The following is a 17,376-nucleotide window of genomic DNA, read 5'->3' as shown; positions in this document are numbered from 1 at the left end:
AGAATAACTTGAACCTGTGAGGTGGAAGTTGCTGTGAGCCAAGCTCACGCCACCGCACTCCAGCCTGGGTGACACAGTGAGACTCCATCTCAAAAAAATAAAACAAAATAGTCAAAAGTAAATAAAAACACAAAGCTTTCAACTTAATCAGCACTCAAAGCTCTTTCTGGTTTAAAGTATACACAAGGTCTATTTTTCTAGAATCACCTGACCTCTCTAAGCCTTGCAAATGAAACTGAATTTCTCACTTGATACTTGCCTGTGACTTGCAATCATGAAAACCAAGAACTGTGTTATGTCACTGTGTATTGCTTGTTACATTACACAGTGAGTTCCACACTAGGCTGAGATCAAGGGTTGAATCTTTCACGATTTGCCCCATAACCTGTGAGCTTCTTTTCCCACACTAAACTAAGCTTTTTTCTAGAGTTCTACAATTTACAGTTAGTAGACAAGAGTGGTTCTCAAAAATGTAGTCTCTGGACTAGCAGCACCAGCAGAACCTGAGAAGTTTTTATAAGTGCAAATTCTCAGGCTTCACCCTGGACCTTGTGAAAGAGAAACTCTGGAGTAGGGCTCAGCAATCTGTGCTGTAGTAATCCCTCCAGGTGTTTAAAAACCTCTGGCATACAGCAGGTAGAAAAATGTGTTTCCTTCTGTAAGTCCAAAGCCAGGGATACCATGTGTTCTGTCTTGATATGAAACCATGATATGCAATTAAAACACATAAATCTCCTTCCTACTCCCACCCTCCATCCAATGTGTTTTATTTTTATGAGTTAAATAAGAAAACAAGTGGCAATCAGAGATTCAGTCTAAAAAGTATATTTACAAGTGTTAGTTCTCATCCAGCCTGATCTCATACAACACCATTTACACCCTTTTACCTCTCAAGTTTTTTTTTTTTTTTTTTTTTTGAGACGGAGTCTCGGTCTGTCGCCCAGGCTGGAGTGCAGTGGCCGGATCTCAGCTCACTGCAAGCTCCGCCTCCCGGGTTCACGCCATTCTCCTGCCTCAGCCTCCCGAGTAGCTGGGACTACAGGCGCCCGCCGCCTCGCCCGGCTAGTTTTTTGTATTTTTTTTTTTAGTAGAGACGGGGTTTCACTGGGTTAGCCAGGATGGTCTCGATCTCCTGACCTCGTGATCCGCCGGTCTCGGCCTCCCAAAGTGCTGGGATTACAGGCTTGAGCCACCGTGCCCGGCCTACCTCTCAAGTTTTAAAAAAGTATCTTCACAATGTAAGTCTCAGGCAAACTAGCAGTTCTATAATAAAACGCCAAGTAGATGGGAATGTCCAAACTTACTAGAGAAGAAAAGTGGAATCATTGGCTGTATTTTCAAATTGCATTCAACAGGAAATGTAAGTTTTGAATTCTTTTCACCTTCATACTTCCAAGTTAATAGAATTAAATCAGAATACTCCATGCTTTCACAGCCTCTAGCCAGGCAAAGTTTTACTGTACTACTTCTTGCTTTCCATAGATATAAAGCAGAGTCCTGGTAGGCACATTTTGTATGCCTGCAAAGATGCAGAACTAGAGTTCCATCTGTTCAATATTAAAACAAAAGTCCTGTAAACCTTGGATGGTGAGTGTAATACTTCAGCACTAGCACCAAAGCCTCAAATATGAAAAGATACCAAGAACATCACTAGCAAACAAAACTAAACTCTCAGCCAGGAGCAGTAGTTCACACCTGTAATCCCAGCACTTTGGCAAGCCAAGGTGGGAGGATTATTTGAAGTCAGGAGTTCAAGACTAGCCTGGGCAGCACAGCAAATTCACATCCCCACAAAAAAAAATTTTTTTTTAATTAGCTGGGCATGGTGGCACACACCTGTAGTCCTAGCTGTTTGGCAGGCTGAGGTGGGAAAATTGCTTGAGCCCAGCTGTTTGAGGCTGTGGTAGCTATGATTATGGCACTGCACCCAAGCCTGGGTGACAGAATGAGACTTAAATACATTCTCTCCTGCTCCTGTTTACACTAAAATCACTAAGTTGAAATATTTTCAAATTTGGCAGGATGAAAATTAAGTGAAATGTGACTTTGGAGTTTGGTCAGCAAAAGCAAAGGAAAGGAAAGGAAAGGAAAAAAGAAAAGAAGGAAAAGAAAAGAAAGAAAAAAGAAAAGAAGAAAGGAAATCAAGTAAAATGACAAACTACTTACTGGGAGAAAGTTTTTGTAACCTCAATGACAGATAAAAGGTTTGTATCCTTAGTCTGTAAAGAAATCTTTAAAATTACCGAGAAAAAACAAATGATTTTCAACAGAAAATGGGCAATGGAGAAACAGGCACTTCTCACAAGAATAAAAATGACCAATAGGCATATGAAAAACATTCAAAAGCACTAGAAATCAAAGAAATATCATGAAAACAAAGAGATTTGCTGTATAAAGGCAGGAAAGATGACAATGGAAGGGGGGACCTGGAGCTCTGTCCTTGTTGGTGGGAGTACAACCTGAGTCACTTTTCCTGGAGGATAATTTGAAAATTTCTATTAAAAACCCCAAAAATTATTTTCTCCAGAAATTCTACTTCTATGGTTTTAGTCCAAAAATACTTGCTCGAGTCCATTAAAATGTATATATAAGAAAATTCACCTCTGGTGTGGCAATGATTATTAACTTAATATACATCCAGCTATTAAAAATGATGATGCCAGGATATATTTACTGCCACAGAAATATGCCTAAAATATAGTAAGTGACAAAAGACTATATACTACCATTCTAGTTTTTAAAAGGTTTATATGCATAAAAAAGTATAAAAAGTAACAAACCAGAATGTTTTGAATGGCAAATTAAAGATTTTTCTTAATATTTGTCATCCAAATTATTACAAAAATAATGTGATTTCCTTTATAATCAGGGAGAAGTGTTATTTTCATTTATTTATATTTAAATCTCTTTTCTTTTTCTTATTTTTTTTCCTGTATGTATCCCATGTAGGCTGGAATCCCTGCCTCTTGAGGTAAATCAGCCCATTTTTGGGACGTGCACTACATAAAGCTGCCCCATCTTCCTTTTATTTTAAGAGATCTGGAGGCATTTTTGTTTCAAATTGCTTTATTTTTCTCAGAGTACTTTTTTTTAAATATATGAAATTGAGGAAAAGACAAAGGAAAGGCTGACTCCCTACCCTCCTGGGGCTACTCTTCCAATTTTTGCTGCTATTGTTATGTATTAATATTCACTGGGTACTAAAATCATGGGTAGCCCCTTAGATCCTTTTTTCTTATTTCTTTCTCATAATCCTACTTCATTCCTTCATTCACTTATTTTTAAAAGTGTCATGTGTACAAATACATTGTTCAGAAAATGTTTAAATATAACTATCTATAAAAGTATGTGGCAAAATCCCATTCACTGTCTTATTCTCCTTCCACAGCCAACAATTTTCATTGGTTTCCTATATATCATTTCAGAATTTATCTTTGCAAATACAAATATATGTTCTTATTCTACTCTTCTCTCTCAACACAAAAAGTAGCATACCATACATACTATACCATTCCTTGTTCCTTTTAAAAAACACACACAATGTATCTGAGTTCTTCTACATGAGCACAGAGGTCTTTCTCATTCTTCTTTACAACTGCACAGCATTCTTCATTTGGAGGTAGCACAGTTGGTGGACACTGAAGTCATCCCTATCATATTATTACAAACAACAATGCCAAGCATAACCACCCACACACACCAAGTTCATTTCTGAATCTGCCTTTGATGAAGCCTCTATTTGAATCACCACAAGGTCACAAGGCTGAAAAGTTAGCCCCTTTTTTAGTTTTCATTATGTACAGCAGTATATAGCAAAAGACTCCCTTGGGCAAAGCAAATGTACTCTTTGGGGATTTACTTCATAACAATACATGAATAAACAGAACATCAAGGAGAACCATTTCTATTTAACCATGCACATGTATGTATACATTACATGCATATGCATAGAAAGTATACAATAAATCCATCAAAGCACTAAGCATTGTCTCAGTATGGTGGATCTATGGAGTGCTTTGTAGACCACCCTCCTTGCCTATCAATTCTTTCTAATTTCACAACAGTGAATATGTACTATTTTTGTGATATAAAACTTCAAAAAAATGTTAACTCAAATTAAGCTGTATACATTCCTTCAGTCTGTCCTATATTTGTATGGTACTCCAGAGTGCTCAAATATCACTTCACTAAAAAAAAAATTATTTATTTTTTTCAAATATAGAGACAGGCAGGGCCTTGCTCTGTCAACCAGGCTGGTCTTGAACTCCTAGATCCTCCTGGATCCTCCCACTTCCACCCCACAAAGTGCCAGTATTACAAGTGTGAGCCATCACACCCTGCCAGCTTCATTTGAGAAATCTTTCCCCAGCACTCCATATATTACGGATAACTCCTTTATTTTTGTTTTGATAGCATCTTAGTCATATCTCTGTTACCTCATTTGTCACATGATAATCAGTTGCTCGCCCATCCATCTCCCTTGATTGCTCATGAGCTCCTTGAAAAGAGTCTGATTTTCAGCACTTTGAACAGTGTGCCACACATATATGCTTCATACACAGAGAAGGACATGATTTCACTACAGTGTAATTATTCCCAGAATTCAATGCCCATATTTCTAAATTGTTCTAGATACTCTGCCAACAACCTGAGAATGTTATGTTTTTCTCTAAAACTTCCATCCATTACTGAGTGTCTACGGTCATAGTTGACTCAATTGCGATGCGACCTCTGGCCAAACCCATTCCTAGTTTCATTTTTTAGGTGATTTTTAATTTTAATTTTTGATTTTGATTGTTTCCTTTTTGTTTTTTCTAATCTAGCAGTGGTTGGTAAACTTCAACATCTTTATATCCCTGTGTCTTTGCACCTGCTGGTCTCTGCTTGGAATAATATCTCAAGGTTTTATTCACCTGGAAAACATTTCTACTCACCCTTAAAGAATCAGCTTAAATAGGCTGGGTGTGGTGGCTCATGACTGTAATCCCAGCACTTTGGGAGGCCAAGGCAGGTGGATCACCTGAGGTCACCAGTTCCAGACTAGCCTAGCCAAAATGCTGAAACCTCGTCTTTACTAAAAATACAAAAAATAGCTGGGTGTGTTGGCAGATGCCTGTAATCCCAGGTACTCAGGAGGCTGAGGCAGGAGAATCAGTTGAACCCAGGAGGCGGAGGTTGCAGTGAGCCGAGATTGCACCATTGCACTTCAGCCTAGGCAACAGTGTGAGACTCCATCTTAAAAAAAAAAAAGAAAAAAAATTCCAGAAGAAAGTTTCTGCTTGGTCTGGTCTGGGTTGGCTGGGTAGCTGGGCCACTAAAACTGCCACCCCCTCTAGTGTCATGTGGTTGAAGTAGGGTGGGGAGATTAGTTCAGGTTGCTATGCCAAAATACCACAGACTGGGTGGCTTAAACTACAAACATTTATTTGTCACAGTTGTGGAGGCTGGGAAATCCAAGATCAAAGTGCCAGCAAGGCAGGTTTCATTCTGAGGCCTCTTCTCTTGTCCCGTAGGTGGCTGCCATATTGTGTGCCCATGTGACCTCTTCTTTGTATTTGTGCAGAGAGAGAGTGCACTCTCTAGTGTCTCATCTTATAAGGACACTAATCCTACTGAATCAGGTCCCCACCCTTATGACCTCATTTAATCTTAATGACTTCCTGAGAGGCCTCATCTGCAAATACAGCCAGGCAAAAGGTTAGGGCTTCAACATATGAATTTGGAGGAGACAGAGACACTCAGACCATGATGGGAAGAAAAACTATTCATGAAAAAAGGGGTGCAGTGGCCAGAAAAGGGGGCAGACAAAATATTCTCCCCATTTCACCCAGTACACAACACAACACACACACACACACACACACACACACACACACACACACACGGCCCTGCCTTTTCCCCTTCCCCACAAGGCCACTCTGCACCCCATGATTATTTACCTCCCTCCTATCCTGCTCTCTGGAGCTGCCCCTTCCCCTACGTTGTCCTGTGGCTCACTGATTGCTGCATGCAGGTAGGTGCATGTAAATGTAGCCAGGGCTGGGGGCCTCCTGGACCATGTGTGTCCTGAGCCCAACCATGGGACTGGGTCAGGAAGTGAGTCTCACCCATATCTATTGTCCTCAGGCAGAGCCTAGCCCTGGGACATGAGCTCAGTGGGTGCTGCAGCTTTGTTGGATTCACCTCAGGCCCCCTTTCCCCACATCCACTTATAAGGTTCCCAGGGCCTTGATACCTCTGTCCTTGGACGAAAAAAATGTGATTACCCAGCTCACATGAACCTGCTGGTGACTTCCTGCAACAGAAGGACATGATTTTCTAGTTCAAAAGAGTCTACCAAGTGACTAGCACAGTGAATGAAGACAGACCTGCAACAAGGCACATCATTGGGAAATTCCAGAAAACTAAGGGTAGAGAGAAAATCCTAAAATCTTCCAGAGAGAAAAGACAGGTCATATGTAAAGAGCCAAGACTCCACATAACACTGACTTCTTCGCAACAACATTGTGAGCTAGAAAATAATAGAGCAATATTTCCCAATATGAGGAGAAGTTATGTTTAAATTAGAGCATTACATCCAGCCAAACTAGTAACCAGGAGTTTGGGCAGAACAATGACATTCTAAAATGTGTGAGGGTCAGAAAGCTTGGCTTTCATTCACTCGTTTTCAGGAAGCCACTGGAAGATGTGCTGCAACACAATGAGAGAGTAAACCAGGGGAAAAGAAGATCTGGGGCCAGGGAACAGGAGATGTACACAGAAGAAGCAGCAGGAAATTCACACAATGGTGCAGAGACATGCCAGGATGCCAGCTGTGCCACAGGCTAAGAGAGCTGAGTCCAGTTTAGAGAATAAGAATGGAGGGCAAGGGAGAGAGGGAAGCCTCCAGGAAAATAATGGGGCTGATAGAGTATCTCATGTATCTTAGTTTTCAGATAATTATTACTAGGCATTTCATAGATCAGTTGGAGCAACTGACAAAAAGGTAGTTAATAGGTACAAAAACATATAAGCAAATGAAGGGGAAAAATTTGAAGCAATTATTAACTCCAGGGGAAAAAAAGGAAAGAAATGAAACAATTTCAGTGCAGGACTTGGCTTAGGAAACAAAATTTAGATATCTACAATAATGTAAATGCTTTTCATTTCAAAAGATTGTGATCCATTGAAATTGGTAGAATGGTGGCAAAGAAATTGTTAAGGCCTCATAAGGGAGGTAAGCCCTACATTATGCTATTCCAGGAAGTAGATAGATACTGAAGAAAACAAATCAAGAAATAGCAACATAAACAATCTTTAGAAATACGATGATAAATACTAGAGGAAGTAGCAAAACGAATTTAAAGTGATGGTCTCTGGGAATTAGGATGCAAAGGTGTTGTGCTGATCAGACCCAACACTAGGCCATGGGGGCTACGAAGTCTGGCGGAGTCAAAGGAATGAGAAAAGACAAGTTGAGAGAGAAAGTGGGACCAGGGGGCCAACGCTAGTATGGAAGCTGCAAAGGCCCCGAGCTCTGGGAGCCCAGGCTATTTATTGGTGATCAAAAAAAGAAACAGGTGGTGAGGATGTGGGGGTTGAAAGGAAACGACGTATCAAGCAAATAAGCTACAGCTGTGATGGCATAGCATTTTCTTTGAAACATATGGCTACTTGAGATAATGGGAGTGCTAGAAGCAAGGAGCCAGCAAATCTAGACACATTCCAAAGGCCATGAGGGGGTTTTAGATCCTGGACCCCAGACATGTTCCAAGCCCTGCCTCAGCTTATCTCCCAACACTCAGCCCTTCTCCCAACACAAAGGCAAGAAAAGAAAGGGCAGAGGAAATGCTTTTTGATATAAGCCTTTTATTACCATTTTGTTCTTTTTTTCTTCCTTTTTTGTTTTCCAAGGATTTCTTGCTCCAGATACCATTTTGTTGTTTTTTAAAAATTTATTTTTATTTATTCATTTATTTATTTATTTTGAGACAAAGTCTCTTTCTGGCACTCAGGCTGGAGTGCAGTGGCATGATCTCGGCTCACTGCAACCTCCACCTCCCAGGTTCAAGCAATTCTCCTGCCTCAGCCTCCTGAGTAGCTGGGACTACAGGCGAACACCACCAGGCCTAGCTAAACTTTTTTTGTACTTTTAGTAGAGGTGGGGTTTCACCGTGTTAGCCAGAATGGTCTCAATCTCCTGACTTCGTGATCCACCCACCTCAGCCTCCCAAAGTGCTGGGATTACAGGCATGAGCCACCATACCCAGCCCCATTTTGTTCTTAACTCTGTGTATCTAGTACTTTGATCAAAATTAAATATAAGGTTATAAGTTCTGAAGATCTGTTGTACAGAATGACGACTATAGTTAATAATAACGTATACTCAAAAATTGCTAAAAGAGAAGATTTTTTGCTTTTATTATTATTAATTGACACAATAATTGTACATATTTATGGGGTACAGTATAATATTTTTGTACATGTATACAATATGTAATAATTAAATCAGGGTAATTAGCATCTCCACCACCTCAAACATTTATCCTTTCTTTGTTCTGGCAGTATTCAAAATGCACTCTTCTAGCTATTTGAAAATATATAATAAATTGTCATCAATTATTGTGACCCTATAGTACTAAAAAACACTAGAACTATTCCTCCTATCTAGCTGGTTTTGCTTTTTTTCTTTTCAGACAGGGTCTCACTCTGCCCCCTAGGCTGGAGTGAAGTGGTGCAATCACAACTCACTGCAGCCTTGACCTGTTGGGCCCAAGTGATCCTCCTACCTCAGCCTCCAGAGGAGCTGGGACCACAGGCATGCACCAACATGCCTGGCTAATTTCTAAATTTTTTATAATGATGAGATCTCCGTATGTTGCCCAGGCTGGTCTTAAACTTCTGGGTTCAAGTGATCCTCCCACCTCAGGCTCCTAAAGTGGTAGGATTATAGGCGTGAGCCATCAGCCATGTACTCTTTTATCTGTTAACCTGTTAGCCAACCTTTGGCTACCCCCTCTCCTTTACCCTTTCTCACCTCTAGTAAACACTACTCTAAGCAAATAGATATTAAATATTCTTACCACAAAAATAATAATAAAAGTATGTGAGGTGATAAAAAATGTTAACTTGATTTAATCATTTCATAATGTATGCACACATCAAATCATTACATGGAACATTGTAAACATACACAATTTTTATTTATCAATTATACTTTAATAAAGATGGAGGAATAATTGAATATAATGTTAAAACATGAAACAATTGCAGGCTGGGTGCGATGGCTCATGCCTGTAATCCCAACACTTTGGGAGGCCAAGGCAGGTGGATCACCTGAGGTTGGGAGTTGTAGACGAGCCTGGCCAGCATAGTGAAACCCCATCTCTACTAAAAATACAAAAATTAGATGGGCGTGGTGGCACTCACCTGTAATCCCAGCTACTCGGTAGGATGAGGCAGGAGAATCCCTTGAACCCAGGAGGCAGAGGTTGCAGTGAGCCACGATCATGCCACTGCACTTCAGCCTGAGCAACAGAGTGAGACTCCGTTTCAAAACAAAACAGAACAACAAAACAATTGCAAAACCTGAAGAAAATCATTAATCTAGTCCAGATCAGCCTTTTACAGATGAGGTCACTGAAGTGCAGAGAGGTGAACTGACTTGTCTCATCTTACACAGCAAGTCATGGCACAGCTTGACCTGAAACCCAAAGACAAGTTGTTTTCTATTACCTCCAGGTCCTCCAGTCCAGCCCTCTCAGGGCTCTGCCTTGGAAATTGGTATTGGTGACAAAGGGAATAGAGAGGAACTTGCGTGGAATTTTCCATTTAGATTGACAATATTCACACTGCGCCAGGGCATCGGAAAGGAACAGTGCAAGCTCCAAGAGTGCTCCCTCCAACCCTTTTCCCCCTCCCCATCCTCTCTCATAACCAACTTCGCTAAAGGCCTGAGAAGAAAAGGGAATCTTAGATGACTCTCACTAGGGTGTAAATGACTTTTATCATGATTTTTATTTTATTGAGACATAACTCCAAAAGCAGTTTGATGGATAGGATGTTAGGCAGTAGGATGAAGAGAGCTGAAGAAACTGCCCAGGGTAATGAAGAAGGTGAGGGCACTGAAGCCCTGAGTAATTTTAGAAGGAACACTTTAAGAAAGGTCCAGGCCGGGCGTGGTGGCTCAAGCCTGTAATCCCAGCACTTTGGGAGGCTGAGACGGGCGGATCACGAGGTCAGAAGATCGAGACCATCCTGGCTAACCCGGTGAAATCCCGTCTCTACTAAAAAATACAAAAAACTAGCCGGGCGAGGTGGCGAGCGCCTGTAGTCCCAGCTACTGGGGGGGGAGGGGGGGGGGGGGGGGGGGGGAGGGGAGGGGGGGGGGAGGGGGAGGGGGAGGGGGGGAGGGGGAGGGGGGGAGGGGGGGGAGGGGGAGGGGGGAGGGGGGGGGGGGGGGAGGGGGGAGGGGGCAGGGGGGGGGGGGAGGGGGGAGGGGGGCAGGGGGGGGGGGGGGGGGGGAGGGGGGGGGGGGGGGGAGGGGGGGGGGGGGGGGGAGGGGGGGGAGGGGGGGGGGGGGGGGAGGGGGGTGCTGAGGCAGGAGAATGGATGTAAACCCAGGAGGCGGAGCTTGCAGTGAGCTGAGATCGCGCCACTGCACTCCAGCCTGGGCGACAGAGCGTGACTTCGTCTCAAAAAAAAAAAAAAGAAAGAAAGGTCCAGCACCGTGATTTCTTACCTTCGCTACCCAGGACCAATAAGGTCCCACGTTCTGACAGATTTTGTTTATCAGACAAATTGCACTCAGTCATGCTTCATTCATTTTCCTGGGAGAGTTCCCAGGTTACATAGAATTGAGATAATCTCCCCACCTCACCATCACCCCCACGAAGACACTCCATGTTTCTGTTGCAATACAGTCTTATATGGATCATTATTAGATTTTCAGGTGCTCTTTGCATTTTACAATTGTTGCTCAAGCTGGAGACCCTAAAAAGAGTACTAGCTTTAGAGTCAAAGACCCCTGGGTTCCAGTTTCAGCTGAGAGACGGTGAGCACATCGCGAACCCACTCTAATCCTGTATCCTAGTTGTGTGATCACCTATTTCCCACCAATCGTGAGGCTGGAGAGAAAAGTGCCCACTCTGGCCAGTACACAGTAGGAGCTTAGTAAGCTTAAGCTCTCTTGCTTTCCCACTATCCTAATGTATTAGGGGAATGACAGAGATGTGGGGAATGGCACCTGGGAGGCTCCAGCTGTATGCTTCACAATTCTACCAATGAAAAAATCTGAATTAGGCTTCAGTTTCCAGTCTACAAAATGAGACAGGATAGGAGTGGGTAGGAAAAGGAGGAGCTTGGCCTTGTTGGTTTAAGCTGGGCCCGTCTGATTCTGTAACCGGGCTTCACTGCGGGGTCCAGCCCACTCCCCAGCCAGGGCTTCCCGTGCTCTGAATGTGTTTTGGCCAAGGCCAAGGCTGTCCAGGGTCGGGGTAGGGAGGCTGGGTGGAGGGTAGCGAGTTGGAGAGAAGCAGTTCCCCGATATAACCTACAGGTGGCACCAGAGCAGCGCGGGAGCCGAGGGTTCCGCTCCAGCCTTCCTGAAGACCCGAGCAGGGCGGGGTAGGGCGAGGCAGAGGTGGTGCACACCCCTCAGCTGGGCAGCAGCATGGGGCTGCGAATCAGTCCACACCGTTTAAAATAGACACATGGGTCTTCTGGCTAATATCGTCTCTTTGATAGGGTGATCATATGCTTTATCATCCAGATCCAGACACTTCGGAGAGTGAAAGGGGCACTATAATAATTGCACCGGGACAGCAGACATAAACTTAACTGTACCTCGCAAACCAGAACATATGGTCACCCTACCCTCCGGTCACTTTTTCTTCCTTGTTTCCATTCTTTCTTTTAATTTATTTTCTTTTAAACACACAGCATTCTCTTTCCCCAAGCACCACTGTCTTTGAAAATGCCCTTGCAATTGGGATATTTTCGACCGGGCAACATCTGCTTTTGCATCTTGAATCTGAACATCTCTGAACCCACCCCAAAGGCTAGTTTTAGCTTCCAGTCGGAAGACTCTGTTCCTGGCTTACCATCCCCATGACTCAAGAATTAAAGATGTCAGAGATGGAACAGTGGCCCTTATCTCAACTTTGGTGCCTCTTTACTAAATTTATTCCTGTAATTTTGTTCTAAGTGCTTATGTCCTTTATCTCTATGAATTTACTTATATTAGTTTATCAAATTACAAGTAGACAAGCCCCATTAAGCAGGTTTCTTATATTTCCAAGATCATCCCATTACTCCATTTAACCCCAAATTAGCATGCCATTTGTCCCCTTGTTTCTGAACCCTCTTCACTTAATAGTCTCGTAAACATCCATCCATTGCAAAAAGGACTCAAACTGTTCTCACTTCCATTTTTAGTTGATTCATTGATATCCAAGTAATTGATTTGTCTGGAGGAGTCATTAGTAGAAAACTGTGCCCTTAAATTTAGTTTTATAGTTGGATCCTGCTAGTTAATATCTCTCTCTCTGTCATTCTCACATTGCAGCAAATGACCATGGGTTTCTGTCTTAACCTAAAATCTAGGTTAGAAATTTGATCTTATCTGAATAAGATCTTAATAGATAATATGAGACTTTTTTAAATTTACTGAACCTTTTCTAAGCTAAGAATGACACTCATGGTCACAAATATGTATGCAAGCAAGCAGAAAATTGGGCTGTAAATATATAAACACTTAAAATGTCATGTTTAGAGATGAGATTTTCCTTTTTTTTTTCCTTTTTAGTAAAGCATATTTGCTATGGTTGGAATGTTTTTGTCTCCTCCAAAATTTATGTTAGAACTTAAGCCCCAATGTGACAGTATTAAGAGGTGGAATCTTTAGGAGATGACTAAGTCGTGAGGGAGAAGCCGCCTCATGAATGGGATTAGTGACCTTATGAAAGGGCTTGAGGGAGCTACCTAGCTCGGTTTTCTTCTTTTGCTTTTCTGTCGTTTCCACCATGTTGGGACACAGCGTGTCTCACCTCTGGAGGACTCAGTGTTCAAGTTGCCATCCTGGAAGCAGAGAGCAGCCCTCACTAGACTACAAACCTGCTGGCACCTTGATCTTGGACTTCCCACCCACCAGAACTGTGAGAAATACATTTTTGTTTTTTACACATTACCCAGTCTCAGATATTTTGTTATAGCAGCACAAATGGATTAAGACAGTATCTTATATACAGTGAGGTGCATATACCTTAAGCTACAACTCTGTACTATTTACATATATGTACAGTCATGTGACCACCACTCAGCTCAAGATACAGAATGTTCCCATCAGCACAGAGGGCTCCTTCTTCCCCCTTCTCAGTTGCTGTTCCCTCAAAGTTAACCAGGATCCTGACCTCTGTCACCATGGATTAGTTTTGCCTGTTCTTGAACTTCATATAAATGGAATCATTCAGTATGTGCACATTTGCGGCTGGCTTCTTTCATTCAACATAATCCTATGAGATTTAGCCTTGTTTTAAGTACTGGTAGTTGTTTATTTTTCTGGTTGTATAGTTTTCCATATTTTATTTATTACCCTTCTGTTTTTATGTCTAACTCAGTGTTTTGTGGGGTATATTGGTCCTTTTTAGCTAGACTGATATTAAACATCTTCTTATCAATGGAGCTTAGGAAATTTTTAGAAGACAAAAGCCTAATAAACCCAAGCCCCCCAATCTTAAGCCAAGTTTATTTCTCACGCCTGCTTCAGTTGTTCTTCGTGTGGTATTTTTTCCCCCACAAAGCTGAGGGAAAATCATGGAACACAAAAGCTCTTCATCATGTTATCAACTTAGGGATGCTTGTCATCTGAATAACAGGGTAGATATTTATAATCTGAAATGTTAAAATAACTATAGCAAACACTTTTATAGCACTAACTGCTGTTCAAAGTGCTTTACATATATTATTTTCATCAAAACAACTCTGTGAAATAGACACTATTATTGTCACCCTCACATTTTAGATGGGGAAATGGAGGTACAGAGACACCACGTAACTTTCCCAAGGTGGTAGAGCCAGGACTTGAACCTGTGCTTTCTGGTTTTAGAGCCTGCATCTTCACCACCACACCATATTGTGTAGCATGATACTTCCTGTGGTTGAAGTGTTTTCTTCTATTAGCTTGGGAGCGTTTTCTGAATAATTCAAGTCTTATAAATTTGCTTCAAAGGATACAAGTAAATTGAAATGGAAGATCTAATACAGAACATGTGGCATTTGTGAATAAATTATAGGACTCTCTGGTTTTAAATAATAATTATTTGCTTATCTTGTGACTTTTGCCAGCAGGGCTGTAATGTGCTCGCTTCATTTTCCTTCTCTTCAATAGGAGGAGATGGGCTCAGAGACAGGCACAATTTATCATAAAATCTCATCACACTTTCCCTCACCATCTGGAAACTGGTGGTAGATTTGTGAAATCTTGGTTGAGAAAGAGTTGAATGCCACTTGTAGCATAGTGAGTTTTATAAAGATGGTTTTACTAGCCAGTTCTGTTGCACAGAGTCCTGTAAGTTTTTGCAATTAATGTGGCCAACAGTTTTCTTACAAAGATTGTCAGGGTTCTAGAGAAAATTATCTTACAGTTTTATTCTGCTGCTAAAGTGCTATATTTCTTTATAGATGAACTAATTAATTCTTGGTCACTTGTTCTTCATTAGACATTTCTCTGCCTCTTTATGCTGTGCTTTTTGTCTCTTTATGCTCAGCCCCAGGTTTTTCCTTCTAACTGCAAGAAGAAGATTATTGAAATTTTTTCTCTCTCAAACTCCTGGGCTCAAGTGATCCTCCCGTCTGCCTCTTGTCCAGCTGGCATTACAGGTGTGCACCACTGCACCCTGCTGATTTTCTCTTTAACCTTCCCCCTGAGCATGTGTACACACACACACATACACACACAAACATGCATATACACACACAGACATCCACATGTGTACACACACACAGAGACATACACATATCTACACATACTTATTAGCCATACATTTACACACACACGCATGTGCACACACACACATACACACCTTCCTTCCATCTTCTTCTCACGACTCAGGGCTCTCAGAGTAGTGGAAAGAGTCTTGTACCATGAATCAAGGATCAACTGTGCAACTTTGCTCAAGTGTCTTTCCTTTTAAGATCTCATGTATAATAAACATTCTTACCCACCAATTAGGGTTATTTTGAAGATAAAACAGATAGGAAGGATAACAGAATGATGACATGTTGTATAGTTAAAAAAAATTAAGCTTGACCAAAAAGAGGCCTGGCCTTTGTCCTAGACTCCTGGGAGGTGATCTTCAACACATAATGCCTGATAGGAGTATCTTTGCCTGGGGATCTTGGGTCATGATGGATAGTCTAGTAATAAGACCGTGGGGGCCGGGCACGGTGGCTCACGCCTGTAATCCCAACACTTTGGGAGGCCGAGGCGGGCAGATCACAAGGTCAGGAGATCAAGACCATCCTGGCTAAGATGGTGAAACCCCATCTCTACTAAAAATATGAAAAAATTAGCCAGGCATGGTGGCGGGTGCCTGTGGTCCCAGCTACTCGGGAGGCTGAGGCAGGAGAATGGTGTGAACCTGGGAGGTGGAGCTTGCAGTGAGCCGAGACTGAGCCAATGCACTCCAGCCTGGGCGACAGAGCGAGACTCCATCTCAAAAAAAAAAAAAAAAAGAATGTGGGGACTAGCCAAGCCAGGAAAACCAACTATGTGATTTAGAGTGCAGGCTTTAGGTCACCCCTGGAAGGACTGGAGACTAGAAACTGAGAGCAGCCATGTGGACAATCCAGCATGCCTCTGTAATGAAGTTCCAGTAAAAACCCTGAACACTGAGGCTTGAGGGAGCCTCATTGGCTGGGAATACTCCATGTTTATTGGCACATAGCAAAGCCGGGAGGGTAATGCACTCTGACTGCATGGGGAAGGGATAATGGACAGTCCATGCCTGATGCCCTCCTGGACCCAGACCTAGGTCTTTCTTCCTCTGGCTGATTTTAATCTGTATCCTTTCAGCGGAATCAAACCATAACTGTTAGTATAACAACTTTTCGTGAGTTCTAGCCAGTTCTTAGAGGTAAGCAAGCAGAGCTCATCTACTGCCTGCTGTAAAAACTATTTTAAAATTACCTCAACTGAAGAAGGCCAGAGCTCTCATGAATCTGCTCCAACAGATTTTGAAGCCAAAGCTGAGGGCATTTGAAGCCAAAGCCAGGCCAGACAGAGATGAGGCTCCTGGGAGGGAACAGGTGCAGTCCTGCTTAGGCTGCAGTGTCCCTGGGCTACAGCTGGACAAGGACTCCTTCTGGCTCACAGCTTCTAGGGGCAGAATTTGGGGCTGGTTGACTGTCTGATTTGTAGGACTCTGGTGATGAGCTCATCTGGGAAACTGTGTGGTATTGGGAAGAGAATGGTTTTGCTTTTCCAAATCATCTACCTCCTGCATGCTTTGGTCCACATGGGAACTCAGTGTGGAAACTGCCTTTGAAGAGCCTAAGCCTGAACTCTGGGCCATGTGCCCAGTTTCCTGGCCTCCAGCTTTGCTCACTCCTTACCCCTACTGATCACTGATGCCAGTTCCATCCTCCCAAATATCCTGTCATCATGTTACCCTCCCCACCACCTCATGGCACCTCTACACAACAGGAAATGCCTCCCACCTCAGCCTGGCATTCAAGGTTTTTTCTGATGTGGCCCACCTCTCACCAGCCCACCTCTCACCACCCCACCACATCTCCCTGTGGGTCCTGCCAACTTGGATCAATTTTTCCTGTCCATGAGCTGAACTTTCCCATCTCCATACTGCTGCTTACACTGTGATCTTCCTGTGCATGTTCTTTCCCTCCCTCTCCCCAAGTTCAAATGCTATAGACTGAATTGTGTCTCCCCAAAATTCATACTTGGAGCCCTAACCCCCTAAGTGATTGTATTTGGAAACAGGGCTCTTACGAGGTAAAGTTAAGTGAGGGAGGAGGGGCAGAGCAAGATGGCTGAATAGCAGTCTCCACCAATGATTCTTCTTGCAGGAAAATCAAATTTAACAATTGTCTACACCAAAAAAGCATCTTCATAACAACCAAAAATCAGGAGGGGACTCACAGTACCTGGGTTTAACTTCATAACACTGAAAGAGGCACTGAGGAGGGTAGAATAGACAGTCTTGAAACACTGAGGCCATTCCTCTTCCATCTCCCAGCAGTGGCCGCTGTCGTGCTGAGAGAGAATCTGTGCACCTGGGGGAGGGAGAATGCAGCAACTGTGGGACTTTGCCTTGGACTCAGTGCTGCCCTGTCACAGCAGAAAGCGAAACCAGGTGGAACTCACGCGACACCTGCCCATGG

The 17,376-nt window shown here is 42.8% G+C and overlaps 1 protein-coding gene across 1 annotated transcript in view; it reads left to right on the top strand.

The window, feature by feature from the left end:
- The first annotated feature begins 10,546 nt into the window (after positions 1–10,546).
- The window catches only part of SKIC8 (SKI8 subunit of superkiller complex), a 421,718-nt gene continuing 414,888 nt past the window's right edge, over positions 10,547–17,376 (top strand). Inside the window, exon 1 of the mRNA XM_050800003.1 lies at positions 10,547–10,557. The gene's annotated coding sequence lies outside the window, so the exon portion shown is untranslated. The remainder of the gene's footprint in view (positions 10,558–17,376) is intronic.

Source organism: Macaca thibetana, chromosome 7 (assembly GCF_024542745.1).
Source record: "Macaca thibetana thibetana isolate TM-01 chromosome 7, ASM2454274v1, whole genome shotgun sequence".
NCBI classification, from domain to species: domain Eukaryota; kingdom Metazoa; phylum Chordata; class Mammalia; order Primates; family Cercopithecidae; genus Macaca; species Macaca thibetana.
The sequence above is the reverse complement of the archived record's forward strand: the minus strand, read 5'-3'. Positions and strand labels throughout refer to the sequence as shown.